The following is a 17,526-nucleotide window of genomic DNA, read 5'->3' as shown; positions in this document are numbered from 1 at the left end:
GGGTATTAACTACAGGAGGAGAATCACAGGGTAGTAACTACAGGAGGAGAATCATCACAGGGTAGTAACTACAGGAGGAGAATCATCAAAGGGTAGTAACTACAGGAGGAGATTCATCACAGGGTAGTAACTACAGGAGGAGAATCATCACAGGGTAGTAACTACAGGAGGAGATTCATCACAGGGTAGTAACTACAGGAGAAGGATCATCAGGGTATTAACTACAGGAGGAGAATCATCACAGGGTAGTAACTACAGGAGGAGATTCATCACAGGGTAGTAACTACAGGAGGAGGATCATCAGGGTATTAACTACAGGAGGAGAATCATCACAGGGTAGTAACTACAGGAGGAGAATCATCACAGGGTAGTAACTACAGGAGGAGAATCATCACAGGGTAGTAACTACAGGAGGAGAATCATCACAGGGTAGTAACTACAGGAGGAGAATCATCACAGGGTAGTAACTACAGGAGGAGAATCATCACAGGGTAGTAACTACAGGAGGAGAATCATCACAGGGTAGTAACTACAGGAGGAGAATCATCACAGGGTAGTAACTACAGGAGGAGAATCATCACAGGGTAGTAACTACAGGAGGAGAATCATCACAGGGTAGTAACTACAGGAGGAGAATCATCACAGGGTAGTACCTACAGGAGGAGAATCATCACAGGGTAGTAACTACAGGAGAATCATCAGGGTATTAACTACAGGAGGAGAATCATCAGGGTAGTAACTACAGGAGGAGAATCATCAGGGTATTAACTACAGGAGGAGAATCATCACAGAGTAGTAACTACAGGAGGAGAATCATCAGGGTATTAACTACAGGAGGAGAATCATCACAGGGTAGTAACTACAGGAGGAGAATCATCAGGGTATTAACTACAGGAGGAGAATCATCAGGGTATTAACTACAGGAGGAGAATCATCAGGGTATTAACTACAGGAGGAGAATCATCAGGTTATTAACTACAGGAGAATCATCACAGGGTATTAACTACAGGAGAATCATAGGGTATTAACTACAGGAGGAGAATCATCAGGGTATTAACTACAGGAGGAGAATCATCAGGGTATTAACTACAGGAGAAGAATCATCAGGGTATTAACTACAGGAGGAGAATCATCACAGGGTAGTAACTACAGGAGAAGAATCATCAGGGTATTAACTACAAGAGAAGAATCAGGTTATTAACTACAGGAGAATCATCAGGGTATTAACTACAGGTGGAGAATCACAGGGTATTAACTACAGGAGAATCATCAGGGTATTAACTACAGGTGGAGAATCACAGGGTATTAACTACAGGAGGATCATCAGGGTATTAACTACAGGAGGAGAATCACAGGGTATTAACTACAGGAGCAAAGTGTTATGGGTTGTAAAAATAATGGTAATGACCATTTCTAGCAGAGTTTCAGTTTCAAGTTGCACGTTGTTTTATTAGTGGTATGTCCGGGATGCACGTGGTATACATCGTCCAGCGAAATGCTCACAAGTTCCGTCTGGACAATACAAGAACAACAAATGATAAAAGATAAGAATACGAACAATGAAAAGTGTCTGAATACAGTAGAATATACACTATAGTACAGGACGGTAGAATTTATAGTCCAATATTTGTGTGGATTGGGGGATGTGGGGGCAGTGTATAAACCGAGCAAGATAATAACAGTCTGGTAGCAGCAGTTGTGATGATTGTGTGTGTAGCATGAATGTACACAGTGTATAAAACGTTAGCACATTTCTTCTATTGAGTTGCACCCCCATTTGCTGTAGGCGTCACTACACCCCCTGTCATCACTGGATGGGTGGGAGCACGATCCCGGTAATGTACAGGGCCGTCTTCACCCACCTGTTGGTAGGCCTTGTGGTCGTGGACAGAGCACGTTCCGTACCAGGCCGTGATGCTACCGGTCAGGACGCTGTCGACGGTGCAGCGATGGTATTTGGAGAGGACACGGGCGACAGCCGCCTTTTAGGAAGTAGAGACACTATTGTGCCCTCTTGATGTGATGGTGGTCTATGTCAAGTCCTCGGTGACGTGTTAGTGACGTGTTAGTGACGTGTTAGTGACGTGTTAGCGCCGTGTTAGCGCCGTGTTAGCGCCGTGTTAGCGCCGTGTTAGCGCCGTGTTAGCGCCGTGTTAGCGCCGTGTTAGCGCCGTGTTAGCGCCGTGTTAGCGTGACGTGTTAGCGACGTGTTAGCGACGTGTTAGCGACGTGTTAGCGTGACGTGTTAGCGTGACGTGTTAGCGCGACGTGTTAGCGCCGTGTTAGCGCCGTGTTAGCGCCGTGTTAGCGTGACGTGTTAGCGTGACGTGTTAGCGTGACGTGTTAGCGTGACGTGTTAGCGTGACGTGTTAGTGACGTGTTAGTGACGTGTTAGTGACGTGTTAGCGTGATGTGTTAGTGACGTGTTAGCGTGATGTGTTAGTGACGTGTTAGCGCCGTGTTAGTGACGTGTTAGTGACGTGTGAATAGCGATTTGAAATGGCATCTTCCGTGGATCTGTTGGAGCGGTAGGTGAGTTTGAGTGTGCCTGGCATGCTGACCTTGATGTAGGCCATGACCAACCTCGCGAGGGCACTTCATGATGAGCACAACGGGAGGCTTCGGTTGGCACCACACAGCTGGATTTGCCCGTGTAGTCTGTGATAGTCTGTAGTCTTTGCCACTTGCGATGTGAGTCTGAGTTGTCGGAACATCAATCCAAGTTTGAGGCTGTATGGTACCTGCTTGCCTTGTACGCGTCGCACGTCACCGAGTCGTCAGGGTTCGTTCTGCTTGCATTGAATGCATGCAGTACAGGCTCTTAGCATTGCACGGATATCTCCGTTTACCCAGGGTTTTTGGTTGAAGTACGTCCGGATAGTTTCTTGTGGCCACATCATCAACATCATCAACACATCTCCTAATGAAGCCTGTGAATGACGATGTATATTCCTCAATGTGGATGGATGAGCCCTGGGTGGATTAATCTTTGAACATATTCTAATCAGTATTGTCAAAAGAGTCCTGCAGCATGGAGTCTGCCTCCTCTGTCCAGCTCCTCACTATTCTCTGTGTTGGTGGCGCCCTCCTGAGTTGCTGCTTGTAGGCGGAGAGTAGGAACAGAGAGATGTGATCTGATTGGCTGAAGTGGGGGCAGGTGATGGCTGTGTCCGCGTCACAGATGTTTGTGTGTACATGGTCAAGCACGCTGGATCTTGTTGTTGGGCAGGATACATATTGATAATATTTTAGACGGGCTTGGTTAAAGTCACCCGCAACAATAAACTCTGCTTCCGGGTGAGAGGATTCTTGTAAAGTTCGCTGAGTGTTTACTTGTACACAGCTGTGATAATAACAGGTGAATTCTGTTGGCATATAGTGGGGTTGGTCCCTCTGCGATTGAAGCCTTCCTCTGAGTTCACAAAGTTTCTGTTTCAGGGATTGGACATTAAACCATCAGGATACTAGAAAGAGGAGGCCGTGTAGCCCGTCTTTTCAGCCCGTCTTGGAGTCTTCCCTTTCCTTCCTCTTCTTCGTGGCCGGTGTTGCCCTTAGGTCATCTCAGCCAAGAGCAAACAGGTAAGGGGAACAAATGGAGTGAATGTTGTATTCCAGCTCTGAGAGACTGAAAGAGAAGTGTGTAGCTCCTGATTCATGAACCAGAAGTGTTTTGTCGGTGGTAGGAAATTATAACATGAATATTCAGAGCAGACTAAGTCATAATTAATGAAAAAAATTGCCATAAAAAGCCATATAAAAAGCGAGGTCGAGCAGGAACCGGCAAGGCTCTCGCCCTCCTCACCGGCGCCATTACTCCATTCAGCAGTAATTCTTCATCCATTGTTACGTTTTCTTTTAACTTAGGACTGGTTTGACTCCCCAATTTCATTATGAAGTGGAAAAGTCTGAAATAGGTATACTTAGAGAATAAAAGAAATAAATATACTTTTTTATTTTTTTGCAGAAGAGCTTTATTTTCTATAATTGAACAAATTAGTGAATTGATGTCGCAGAAGGTTATAATTCACAGTTTAACGTTATCAGTTCAGTTGAATATTAACGTATTTATTTTGTAAAGGACATTAGTGGCTTTGTAACCCAATGTTACTAGTCATATAATTCACCGTTTAAGGTTATCCAGTTATGTAAGAAGATGTTGATTTAAATCTAACGTATTTGTGAAGTTCTGCACGAATCATTTGTCCGATGTTATTTGTATCATCCCTGAGTCTTTTGCAGCATTGCATCCTCAACAATACTTTAGCCTTGTATCTGTCATGGGTTTTTACGAAGAAAATACTTTTTCATGAACTTGAAAAACACAATACTGTTACATGAAGGGTTGTTTTGTGATCAATAGACCACGAATGCAGCTTTTCTCCTTGTTCAAGGTAGGGATTTTGTAGCTGTTTCCTCTTAGGCCTATCTTTGACTGCGTTTACACGGGCAGACCAATTCTGATCTTTTGCCCAGAAGAGCTCATGGCAGAAGAGCTCATCTGATTGGTCAAAAAAAAAAGAAACAACATTTGGCTGGCTGTGTAAACACAGCCTTTGAGAACCAGGGCAGACATGTGTTTGTGGAAGATATTACCACCACAGCCTCACATGCCATAACAAAGCAATACAATCAGAACTGCTACCTCCAGGTTCTGTCCCTAATGGTACCCTATTTCCAATGGGCCCAGATCAAAAGAACTGCACTATATAGGGAATAGGGCTCTGGTCAAAAGAAGTGCACTAATGGTACCCTGTTTCCAATGGGCCCAGGTCAAAAGAAATGCACTATATAGGGAATAGGGTGGTTATGGGCCCAGGTCAAAAGAAGTGCACCAGATAGGGAATAGGGTGCCATTTGAGCCTCAAACTCAGTCTGTTCTGCAGGGCCAGGCAGACTGTTACGCTGAATGTGTCCTCTTCTCTGTCTCTCTCTGTGTGTGGTCTGTAGGTCTGTCTCTCTCTGTGTGTGGTCTGTAGGTCTGTCTCTTTCTGTGTGTGGTCTGTCTCAGTCACTCACTCACTCACTCACTCACTCCCTCACTCACTTTTGGGATTAATTTCCATAGAGTCCCCAGTGATCCACGACTGAAATTGCCTACCGACCCAAATCATCCAGTTGGCAGGAAGGAAGGCCCTCCCTCTCCCAGTACGTACTGGCAGAGCTATAGGCCTACTCCTAGAGACAGACAGAGACTCTCCCCCCTCCCTCTCCCAGTACGTACTGGCAGGGCTATAGGCCTACTCCTAGAGACAGACAGAGACTCTCCCCCCTCCCTCTCCCAGTACGTACTGGCAGAGCTATAGGCCTACTCCTAGAGACAGACAGAGACTCTCCCCCCTCCCTCTCCCAGTACGTACTGGCAGGGCTATAGGCCTACTCCTAGAGACAGACAGAGACTCTCCCCCCTCCCTCTCCCAGTACGTACTGGCAGGGCTATAGGCCTACTCCTAGAGACAGACAGAGACTCTCCCCCCTCCCTCTCCCAGTACGTACTGGCAGAGCTATAGGCCTACTCCTAGAGACAGACAGAGACTCTCCCCCCTCCCTCTCCCAGTACGTACTGGCAGGGCTATAGGCCTACTCCTAGAGACAGACAGAGACTCTCCCCCCTCCCTCTCCCAGTACGTACTGGCAGGGCTATAGGCCTACTCCTAGAGACAGACAGAGACTCTCCCCCCTCCCTCTCCCAGTACGTACTGGCAGAGCTATAGGCCTACTCCTAGAGACAGACAGAGACTCTCCCCCCTCCCTCTCCCAGTACGTACTAACAGGGCTATAGGCCTACTCCTAGAGACAGACAGAGACTCTCCCCCCTCCCTCTCCCAGTACGTACTGGCAGGGCTATAGGCCTACTCCTAGAGACAGACAGAGACTCTCCCCCCTCCCTCTCCCAGTACGTACTGGCAGAGCTATAGGCCTACTCCTAGAGACAGACAGAGACTCTCCCCCCTCCCTCTCCCAGTACGTACTGGCAGGGCTATAGGCCTACTCCTAGAGACAGACAGAGACTCTCCCCCCTCCCTCTCCCAGTACGTACTGGCAGGGCTATAGGCCTACTCCTAGAGACAGACAGAGACTCTCCCCCCTCCCTCTCCCAGTACGTACTGGCAGAGCTATAGGCCTACTCCTAGAGACAGACAGAGACTCTCCCCCCTCCCTCTCCCAGTACGTACTGGCAGGGCTATAGGCCTACTCCTAGAGACAGACAGAGACTCTCCCCCCTCCCTCTCCCAGTACGTACTGGCAGGGCTATAGGCCTACTCCTAGAGACAGACAGAGACTCTCCCCCCTCCCTCTCCCAGTACGTACTGGCAGGGCTATAGGCCTACTCCTAGAGACAGACAGAGACTCTCCCCCCTCCCTCTCCCAGTACGTACTGGCAGGGCTATAGGCCTACTCCTAGAGACAGACAGAGACTCTCCCCCCTCCCTCTCCCAGTACGTACTGGCAGAGCTATAGGCCTACTCCTAGAGACAGACAGAGACTCTCCCCCCTCCCTCTCCCAGTACGTACTGGCAGGGCTATAGGCCTACTCCTAGAGACAGACAGAGACTCTCCCCCCTCCCTCTCCCAGTACGTACTGGCAGGGCTATAGGCCTACTCCTAGAGACAGACAGAGACTCTCCCCCCTCCCTCTCCCAGTACGTACTGGCAGAGCTATAGGCCTACTCCTAGAGACAGACAGAGACTCTCCCCCCTCCCTCTCCCAGTACGTACTGGCAGGGCTATAGGCCTACTCCTAGAGACAGACAGAGACTCTCCCCCCTCCCTCTCCCAGTACGTACTGGCAGGGCTATAGGCCTACTCCTAGAGACAGACAGAGACTCTCCCCCCTCCCTCTCCCAGTACGTACTGGCAGGGCTATAGGCCTACTCCTAGAGACAGACAGAGACTCTCCCCCCTCCCTCTCCCAGTACGTACTGGCAGGGCTATAGGCCTACTCCTAGAGACAGACAGAGACTCTCCCCCCTCCCTCTCCCAGTACGTACTGGCAGGGCTATAGGCCTACTCCTAGAGACAGACAGAGACTCTCCCCCCTCCCTCTCCCAGTACGTACTGGCAGGGCTATAGGCCTACTCCTAGAGACAGACAGAGACTCTCCCCCCTCCCTCTCCCAGTACGTACTGGCAGGGCTATAGGCCTACTCCTAGAGACAGACAGAGACTCTCCCCCCTCCCTCTCCCAGTACGTACTGGCAGGGCTATAGGCCTACTCCTAGAGACAGACAGAGACTCTCCCCCCTCCCTCTCCCAGTACGTACTGGCAGGGCTATAGGCCTACTCCTAGAGACAGACAGAGACTCTCCCCCCTCCCTCTCCCAGTACGTACTGGCAGGGCTATAGGCCTACTCCTAGAGACAGACAGAGACTCTCCCCCCTCCCTCTCCCAGTACGTACTGGCAGGGCTATAGGCCTACTCCTAGAGACAGACAGAGACTCTCCCCCCTCCCTCTCCCAGTACGTACTGGCAGAGCTATAGGCCTACTCCTAGAGACAGACAGAGACTCTCCCCCCTCCCTCTCCCAGTACGTACTAACAGGGCTATAGGCCTACTCCTAGAGACAGACAGAGACTCTCCCCCCTCCCTCTCCCAGTACGTACTGGCAGGGCTATAGGCCTACTCCTAGAGACAGACAGAGACTCTCCCCCCTCCCTCTCCCAGTACGTACTGGCAGAGCTATAGGCCTACTCCTAGAGACAGACAGAGACTCTCCCCCCTCCCTCTCCCAGTACGTACTGGCAGGGCTATAGGCCTACTCCTAGAGACAGACAGAGACTCTCCCCCCTCCCTCTCCCAGTACGTACTGGCAGGGCTATAGGCCTACTCCTAGAGACAGACAGAGACTCTCCCCCCTCCCTCTCCCAGTACGTACTGGCAGAGCTATAGGCCTACTCCTAGAGACAGACAGAGACTCTCCCCCCTCCCTCTCCCAGTACGTACTGGCAGAGCTATAGGCCTACTCCTAGAGACAGACAGAGACTCTCCCCCCTCCCTCTCCCAGTACGTACTGGCAGGGCTATAGGCCTACTCCTAGAGACAGACAGAGACTCTCCCCCCTCCCTCTCCCAGTACGTACTGGCAGGGCTATAGGCCTACTCCTAGAGACAGACAGAGACTCTCCCCCCTCCCTCTCCCAGTACGTACTGGCAGGGCTATAGGCCTACTCCTAGAGACAGACAGAGACTCTCCCCCCTCCCTCTCCCAGTACGTACTGGCAGGGCTATAGGCCTACTCCTAGAGACAGACAGAGACTCTCCCCCCTCCCTCTCCCAGTACGTACTGGCAGGGCTATAGGCCTACTCCTAGAGACAGACAGAGACTCTCCCCCCTCCCTCTCCCAGTACGTACTGGCAGGGCTATAGGCCTACTCCTAGAGACAGACAGAGACTCTCCCCCCTCCCTCTCCCAGTACGTACTGGCAGAGCTATAGGCCTACTCCTAGAGACAGACAGAGACTCTCCCCCCTCCCTCTCCCAGTACGTACTGGCAGAGCTATAGGCCTACTCCTAGAGACAGACAGAGACTCTCCCCCCTCCCTCTCCCAGTACGTACTGGCAGAGCTATAGGCCTACTCCTAGAGACAGACAGAGACTCTCCCCCCTCCCTCTCCCAGTACGTACTGGCAGGGCTATAGGCCTACTCCTAGAGACAGACAGAGACTCTCCCCCCTCCCTCTCCCAGTACGTACTGGCAGAGCTATAGGCCTACTCCTAGAGACAGACAGAGACTCTCCCCCCTCCCTCTCCCAGTACGTACTGGCAGAGCTATAGGCCTACTCCTAGAGACAGACAGAGACTCTCCCCCCTCCCTCTCCCAGTACGTACTGGCAGGGCTATAGGCCTACTCCTAGAGACAGACAGAGACTCTCCCCCCTCCCTCTCCCAGTACGTACTGGCAGAGCTATAGGCCTACTCCTAGAGACAGACAGAGACTCTCCCCCCTCCCTCTCCCAGTACGTACTAACAGGGCTATAGGCCTACTCCTATAGACAGACAGACTCTCCCTCTTCCTCTCCCAGTACGTACTGGCAGGGCTATAGGCCTACTCCTAGAGACAAACAGAGACTGTCTCCTAGCCCCACTTCACCCCTCTCTCCTGGAGAACCCATTCACTTGACCTGGTAAATACCAGCTTGGTCAACTACTGGTCAATCCTTGATATCATCTATAAGTATAATATGTACTGGTTTGAACTAGGGACGAGATACTGAAGAACTTAGTCACCTTTCTGAAGCTCAGGAGGCTGAAGACTCTTTCAGAGATAATGGACAGGAAGTTGTAGGCCTAATCAAGACGCGCAGAGATAATGGACAGGAAGTTGTAGGCCTAATCAAGACGCGCAGAGATAATGGACAGGAAGTTGTAGGCGTAATCAAGACATGCAGAGATAATGGACAGGAAGTTGTAGGCGTAATCAAGATGTGCAGAGATAATGGACAGGAAGTTGTAGGCATAATCAAGACGTGCAGAGATAATGGACAGGAAGTTGTAGGCCTAATCAAGACGCGCAGAGATAATGGACAGGAAGTTGTAGGCCTAATCAAGACGCACAGAGATAATGGACAGGAAGTTGTAGGCGTAATCAAGACGTGCAGAGATAATGGACAGGAAGTTGTAGACCTAATCAAGATGTGCAGAGATAATGGACAGGAAGTTGTAGGCATAATCAAGACGTGCAGAGATAATGGACAGGAAGTTGTAGACCTAATCAAGACGTGCAGAGATAATGGACAGGAAGTTGTAGACCTCATCAAGACGTGCAGCGATAATGGACAGGAAGTTGTAGGCCTAATCAAGGCGCGCAGAGATAATGGACAGGAAGTTGTAGGCCTAATCAAGGCGCGCAGAGATAATGGACAGGAAGTTGTAGGCCTAATCAAGACGCGCAGAGATAATGGACAGGAAGTTGTAGGCCTAATCAAGACGCGCAGAGATAATGGACAGGAAGTTGTAGGCCTCATCAAGACGTGCAGAGATAATGGACCGGAAGTTGTAGCCCTAATTAAGATGTGCAGAGATAATGGACAGGAAGTTGTAGGCCTCATCAAGACGTGCAGAGATAATGGACAGGAAGTTGTAGGCCTCATCAAGACGTGCAGAGATAATGGACAGGAAGTTGTAGGCCTAATCAAGACGCGCAGAGATGATGGACAGGAAGTTGTAGGCCTCATCAAGACGTGCAGAGATAATGGACAGGAAGTTGTAGACCTCATCAAGATGTGCAGAGATAATGGACAGGAAGTTGTAGACCTCATCAAGACGTGCAGATATAATGGACAGGAAGTTGTAGGCCTCATCAAGACGTGCAGAGATAATGGACAGGAAGTTGTAGGCCGCATCAAGACGTGCAGAGATAATGGACAGGAAGTTGTAGGCCGCATCAAGACGTGCAGAGATAATGGACAGGAAGTTGTAGCCCTAATCAAGACGTGCACAGTTGTCACTTTAACCTAGCTGGTATTGCTTGTCAGTCTTGTCATGTTAAGTGATACGGCCCGAGGGGGTGTGGTGTATATAGCCAATATACCACGGCTAAGGGCTGTTCTTTCACACGACGTTCGTTCAGTCCTTAGCCGTGGTACATTGGCCATATACCACAAACCCCCGAGGTGTCTTATTGCTGTTATGAACTGGATGCCAACGTAGTTAGAAGAGTCAAAATACATGTTTTGTCATATCTGTGATATACCACGGCTTTCAGCCAATCAGTTTTCAGGGCTCGAATACCCCAGTTTATAATGTTTTCTATAACGTCACGTCCACCCAGCCTCATAGCAGGGATTATAACGTCACCTCCACCCAGCCTCATGGCAGGGATTATAACGTCACCTCCACCCGGCCTCATAGCAGGGATTATAACGTCACATCCACCCGGCCTCATAGCAGGGATTATAACGTCACATCCACCCGGCCTCATAGCAAGGATTATAACGTCACATCCACCCGGCCTCATAGCAGGGATTATAACGTCACATCCACCCGGCCTCATGGCAGGGATTATAACGTCACCTCCACCCGGCCTCATAGCAGGGATTATAACGTCACATCCACCCGGCCTCATGGCAGGGATTATAACGTCACATCCACCCAGCCTCATAGCAGGGATTATAACGTCACCTCCACCCGGCCTCATGGCAGGGATTATAACGTCACATCCACCCAGTCTCATGGCAGGGATTATAACGTCACCTCCACCAGGCCTCATAGCAGGGATTATAACGTCACATCCACCCGGCCTCATAGCAAGGATTATAACGTCACATCCACCCGGCCTCATAGCAGGGATTATAACGTCACCTCCACCCGGCCTCATAGCAGGGATTATAACGTCACCTCCACCCAGCCTCATAGCAGGGATTATAACGTCACATCCACCCGGCTTCATGGCAGGGATTATAACGTCACATCCACCCGGCCTCATGGCAGGGATTATAGCGTCACATCCACCCGGCCTCATGGCAGGGATTATATCTGGGCAAACCAAGGCTTTTGCAGGTGGATTTGTCAATGACCTAATGATTGATGCAGGAATATTTTATGGGGGGGGCGTTTATTACCTAGTACAGCCCTACAACATACTGTATGTCCAGTTTATTACCTAGTACAGCCCTATACCATACTGTATGTCCTGTTTATTACCTAGTACAGCCCTATAACATACTGTATGTCCTGTTTATTACCTAGTACAGCCCTATAACATACTGTATGTCCTGTTTATTACCTAGTACAGCCCTATAACATACTGTGTCCTGTTTATTACCTAGTACAGCCCTATAACATACTGTATGTCCTGTTTATTACCTAGTACAGCCCTATAACATACTGTATGTCCTGTTTATTACCTAGTACAGCCCTATAACATACTGTGTCCTGTTTATTACCTAGTACAGCCCTATAACATACTGTATGTCCTGTTTATTATCTAGTACAGCCCTATAACATACTGTATTCTGTTTATTACCTAGTACAGCCCTATAACATACTGTATGTCCTGTTTATTACCTAGTACAGCCCTACAACATACTGTATGTCCTGTTTATTACCTAGTACAGCCCTATAACATACTGTATGTCCTGTTTATTACCTAGTACAGCCCTATAACATACTGTATGTCCTGTTTATTACCTAGTACAGCCCTATAACATACTGTATGTCCTGTTTATTACCTAGTACAGCCCTATAACATGTCCTGTTGATTACCTAGTACAGCCCTATAACATACTGTATGTCCTGTTTATTACCTAGTACAGCCCTATAACATACTGTATGTCCTGTTTATTACCTAGTACAGCCCTATAACATACTGTGTCCTGTTTATTACCTAGTACAGCCCTATAACATACTGTATGTCCTGTTTATTACCTAGTACGCCCTATAACATACTGTATGTCCTGTTTATTACCTAGTACAGCCCTATAACATCCTGTTTATTACCTAGTACAGCCCTATAACATACTGTATGTCCTGTTTATTATCTAGTACAGCCCTATAACATGTCCTGTTTATTACCTAGTACAGCCCTATAACATACTGTGTTCTGTTTATTACCTAGTACAGCCCTATAACATACTGTATGTCCAGTTTATTACCTAGTACAGCCCTATAACATACTGTATGTCCTGTTTATTACCTAGTACAGCCCTATAACATACTGTATGTCCTGTTTATTACCTAGTACAGCCCTATAACATACTGTGTCCTGTTTATTACCTAGTACAGCCCTATAACAGACTGTATGTCCTGTTTATTACCTAGTACAGCCCTATAACATACTGTATGTCCTGTTTATTACCTAGTACAGCCCTATAACATACTGTATGTCCTGTTTATTACCTAGTACAGCCCTACAACATACTGTATGTCCTGTTTATTACCTAGTACAGCCCTATAACATACTGTATGTCCTGTTTATTACCTAGTACAGCCCTATAACATACTGTATGTCCTGTTTATTACCTAGTACAGCCCTATAACATACTGTATGTCCTGTTTATTACCTAGTACAGCCCTATAACATGTCCTGTTGATTACCTAGTACAGCCCTATAACATACTGTATGTCCTGTTTATTACCTAGTACAGCCCTATAACATACTGTATGTCCTGTTTATTACCTAGTACAGCCCTATAACATGTCCTGTTTATTACCTAGTACAGCCCTATAACATACTGTATGTCCTGTTTATGACCTAGTACAGCCCTATAACATACTGTATGTCCTGTTTATTACCTAGTACAGCCCTATAACATACTGTATGTCCTGTTTATTACCTAGTACAGCCCTATAACATACTGTATGTCCTGTTTTTTACCTAGTACAGCCCTATAACATACTGTATGTCCTGTTTATTACCTAGTACAGCCCTATAACATGTCCTGTTTATTACCTAGTACAGCCCTATAACATGTCCTGTTTATTACGTAGTACAGCCCTATAACATACTGTATGTCCTGTTTATTACCTAGTACAGCCCTATAACATACTGTATCCTGTTTATTACCTAGTACAGCCCTATAACATACTGTATGTCCTGTTTATTACCTAGTACAGCCCTATAACATACTGTATCCTGTTTATTACCTAGTACAGCCCTATAACATACTGTGTCCTGTTTATTACCTAGTACAGCCCTATAACATACTGTATGTCCTGTTTATTACCTAGTACAGCCCTATAACATACTGTATCCTGTTTATTACCTAGTACAGCCCTATAACATACTGCATGTCCTGTTTATTACCTAGTACAGCCCTATAACATACTGCATCCTGTTTATTACCTAGTACAGCCCTATAACATACTGTATGTCCTGTTTATTACCTAGTACAGCCCTATAACATACTGTATTTCCTGTTTATTACCTAGTACAGCCCTATAACATGTCCTGTTGATTACCTAGTACAGCCCTATAACATACTGTATGTCCTGTTTATTACCTAGTACAGCCCTATAACATACTGTATTTCCTGTTTATTACCTAGTACAGCCCTATAACATGTCCTGTTTATTACCTAGTACAGCCCTATAACATGTCCTGTTTATTACCTAGTACAGCCCTATAACATGTCCTGTTTATTACCTAGTACAGCCCTATAACATACTGTATGTCCTGTTTATTACCTAGTACAGCCCTATAACATGTCCTGTTTATTACCTAGTACAGCCCTATAACATACTGTATGTCCTGTTTATTACCTAGTACAGCCCTATAAATGTCCTGTTTATTACCTAGTACAGCCCTATAACATGTCCTGTTTATTACCTAGTACAGCCCTATAACATACTGTATGTCCTGTTTATTACCTAGTACAGCCCTATAACATACTGTATGTCCTGTTTATTACCTAGTACAGCCCTATAACATACTGTATGTCCTGTTTATTACCTAGTACAGCCCTATAACATACTGTATGTCCTGTTTATTACCTAGTACAGTCCTATAACATACTGTATGTCCTGTTTATTACCTAGTACAGCCCTATAACATACTGTGTGTCCTGTTTATTACCTAGTACGCCCTATAACATGTCCTGTTTATTACCTAGTACAGCCCTATAACATACTGTATGTCCTGTTTATTACCTAGTACAGCTCTATAACGTACTGTATGTCCTGTTTATTACCTAGTACAGCCCTATAACATACTAAATGTCCTGTTTATTACCTAGTACAGCCCTATGACATACTATATGTCCTGTTTATTACCTAGTACAGCCCTATAACATACTGTATGTCCTGTTTATTACCTAGTACAGCCCTATAACATACTGTATGTCCTGGTTATTACCTAGTACAGCCCTATAACATACTGTATGTCCTGGTTATTACCTAGTACAGCCCTATAACATACTGTATGTCCTGGTTATTACCTAGTACAGCCCTATAACATACTGTCCTGTTTATTACCTAGTACAGCCCTATAACATACTGTCCTGTTTATTACCTAGTACAGCCCTATAACATACTGTATGTCCTGGTTATTACCTTTTACAGCCCTATAACATACTGTATGTCCTGTTTATTACCTAGTACAGCCCTATAACATTCTGCATGTCCTGTTTATTACCTAGTACAGCCCTATAACATGTCCTGTTTATTATCTTGTACAGCCCTATAACATACTGTATGTCCTGTTTATTACCTAGTACAGCCCTATAACATGTCCTGTTTATTATCTTGTACAGCCCTATAACATACTGTATGTCCTGTTTATTACCTAGTACAGCCCTATAACATACTGTGTCCTGTTTATTACCTAGTACAGCCCTATAACATACTGTGTGTCCTGTTTATTACCTAGTACAGCCCTATAACATACTGTATGTCCTGTTTATTACCTAGTACAGCCCTATAACATACTGTGTCCTGTTTATTACCTAGTACAGCCCTATAACATACTGTATGTCCTGTTTATTACCTAGTACAGCCCTATAACATACTGTATGTCCTGTTTATTACCTATTACAGCCCTATAACATACTGTATGTCCTGTTTATTACCTAGTACAGCCCTATAACATACTGTATGTCATGTTTATTCCCTAGTACAGCCCTATAACATACTGTATCCTGTTTATTACCTAGTACAGCCCTATAACATACTGTATGTCCTGTTTATTACCTAGTACAGCCCTATAACATGTCCTGTTTATTACCTAGTACAGCCCTATAACATGTCCTGTTTATTACCTAGTACAGCCCTATAACATGTCCTGTTTATTACCTAGTACAGCCCTATAACATACTGTATGTCCTGTTTATTACCTAGTACAGCCCTATAACATACTGTATGTCCTGTTTATTACCTAGTACAGCCCTATAACATACTGTATGTCCTGTTTATTACCTAGTACAGCCCTATAACATACTGTGTCCTGTTTATTACCTAGTACAGCCCTATAACATACTGTATGTCCTGTTTATTACCTAGTACAGCCCTATAACATACTGTATGTCCTGTTTATTACCTAGTACAGCCCTATAACATACTGTATGTCCTTTTTATTACCTAGTACAGCCCTATAACATACTGTCCTGTTTATTACCTAGTACAGCCCTATAACATACTGTCCTGTTTATTACCTAGTACAGCCCTATAACATACTGTATGTCCTGTTTATTACCTAGTACAGCCCTATAACATGTCCTGTTTATTACCTAGTACAGCCCTATAACATACTGTATGTCCTGTTTATTACCTAGTACAGCCCTATAACATACTGTATCCTGTTTATTACCTAGTACAGCCCTATAACATGTCCTGTTTATTACCTAGTACAGCCCTATAACATACTGTATGTCCTGTTTATTACCTAGTACAGCCCTATAACATACTGTGTCCTGTTTATTACCTAGTACAGCCCTATAACATACTGCATGTCCTGTATGTCCCCCCTGACCAGTTAACGGTAGCCAAGCTATCAGGATAGACTCTATTCTACTGAATATGGTAGAACTACATTCAGAATCTGACTACTGCACTATTCTACTGTATAAGGTAGAACTACAGTAGGAATCAGTCAGACTACTGCAATATTCTACTGTATATGGTAGAATTACAGTAATAATCAGTCACTACTGCACTATTCTACTGTATATGGTAAAACTACAGTAGGAATCAGACTACTGCAATATTCTTCTGTATATGGTAGAATTACAGTAATAATCAGACTACTGCAATATTCTACTGTATATGGTAGAAGTGCCTGTTTCAGATGAAACCTCGATTGGGTTCTAATGCAGGTTAAATAAACAAAAACAAACAGCTGAGGCTTAGCCAAATGGGACCCACAGGTTTAGAGTGTGTGTTGTCAGGGGTATTAATGCTGCTGGAAGATTGAGGCTTAAAAAGGGAATGGAGGGAGGGGAGGGGGGGGGGGGCATGCTGCATACTGTCAGTGTTTCAATGAGGGCCTCACTAAGAGGCATTAAATCTTCTGTAACCCTTCACTCGTACTGGAATACGGGTTGAAAATGGCAGATTTGGACACTGATAAGCGCCTACATTGGAACGTAGTGGCTGTACAGTAACACGCTATACATGACGTCAGAGCTCTGGCTCTGCGCTTCACAGCCCTGTGTGGGTTTTGACTGACAGCCATTATAAACTTGACCGCTGCACACCACAAGAAGTTGACCCCAATGACCCCCCCCCCCCCCCATCCTTCCCCTGTTGCATCCCAGATGGTACCCTGTTCCATATGTCACATGTTATTTGTCACATGCTTCGTAAACAACATATGTAGACTAACAGTGAAATACTTACATACGGGCTCTTCTCAAGAATACAGCGTTAAAGATACAAACTAGAAATAGTGACACGAGGAATAAATACACAGTAAATAACGAATAACAAATTATGAGTAAAAATAACCATAGTGCTACAGGGCGAAAGTCATTTAGGCAGGATACGTTGGCGTTCTTGGGCACGGGGACTACGGTGGTCTGCTTGAAACAAATTGGTATTACAGACCGGGTCAGGGATAGGTTGAAAATGTCAGTGTTGACACCTGCCAGCTGGTCAGCCT

General features: G+C 46.1%; 1 protein-coding gene across 5 annotated transcripts in view; it reads left to right on the top strand.

The window, feature by feature from the left end:
* LOC129842243 (lipoma-preferred partner homolog) overlaps nt 1-17,526 on the top strand; it is a 650,654-nt gene that overhangs the window by 37,408 nt on the left and 595,720 nt on the right. For 3 of the 5 annotated variants that reach the window (XM_055910711.1, XM_055910715.1, XM_055910712.1), the window contains one exon: nt 3,439-3,579. The exons of the other annotated variants lie outside the window; for them this stretch is intronic. The gene's annotated coding sequence lies outside the window, so the exon portion shown is untranslated. The remainder of the gene's footprint in view (nt 1-3,438; nt 3,580-17,526) is intronic. 5 annotated transcript variants of the gene reach the window in all.

Source organism: Salvelinus fontinalis, unplaced genomic scaffold (genome assembly GCF_029448725.1).
Source record: "Salvelinus fontinalis isolate EN_2023a unplaced genomic scaffold, ASM2944872v1 scaffold_0025, whole genome shotgun sequence".
Lineage (NCBI taxonomy): Eukaryota > Metazoa > Chordata > Actinopteri > Salmoniformes > Salmonidae > Salvelinus > Salvelinus fontinalis.
This window is presented reverse-complemented; position numbering and strand designations above follow the sequence as displayed.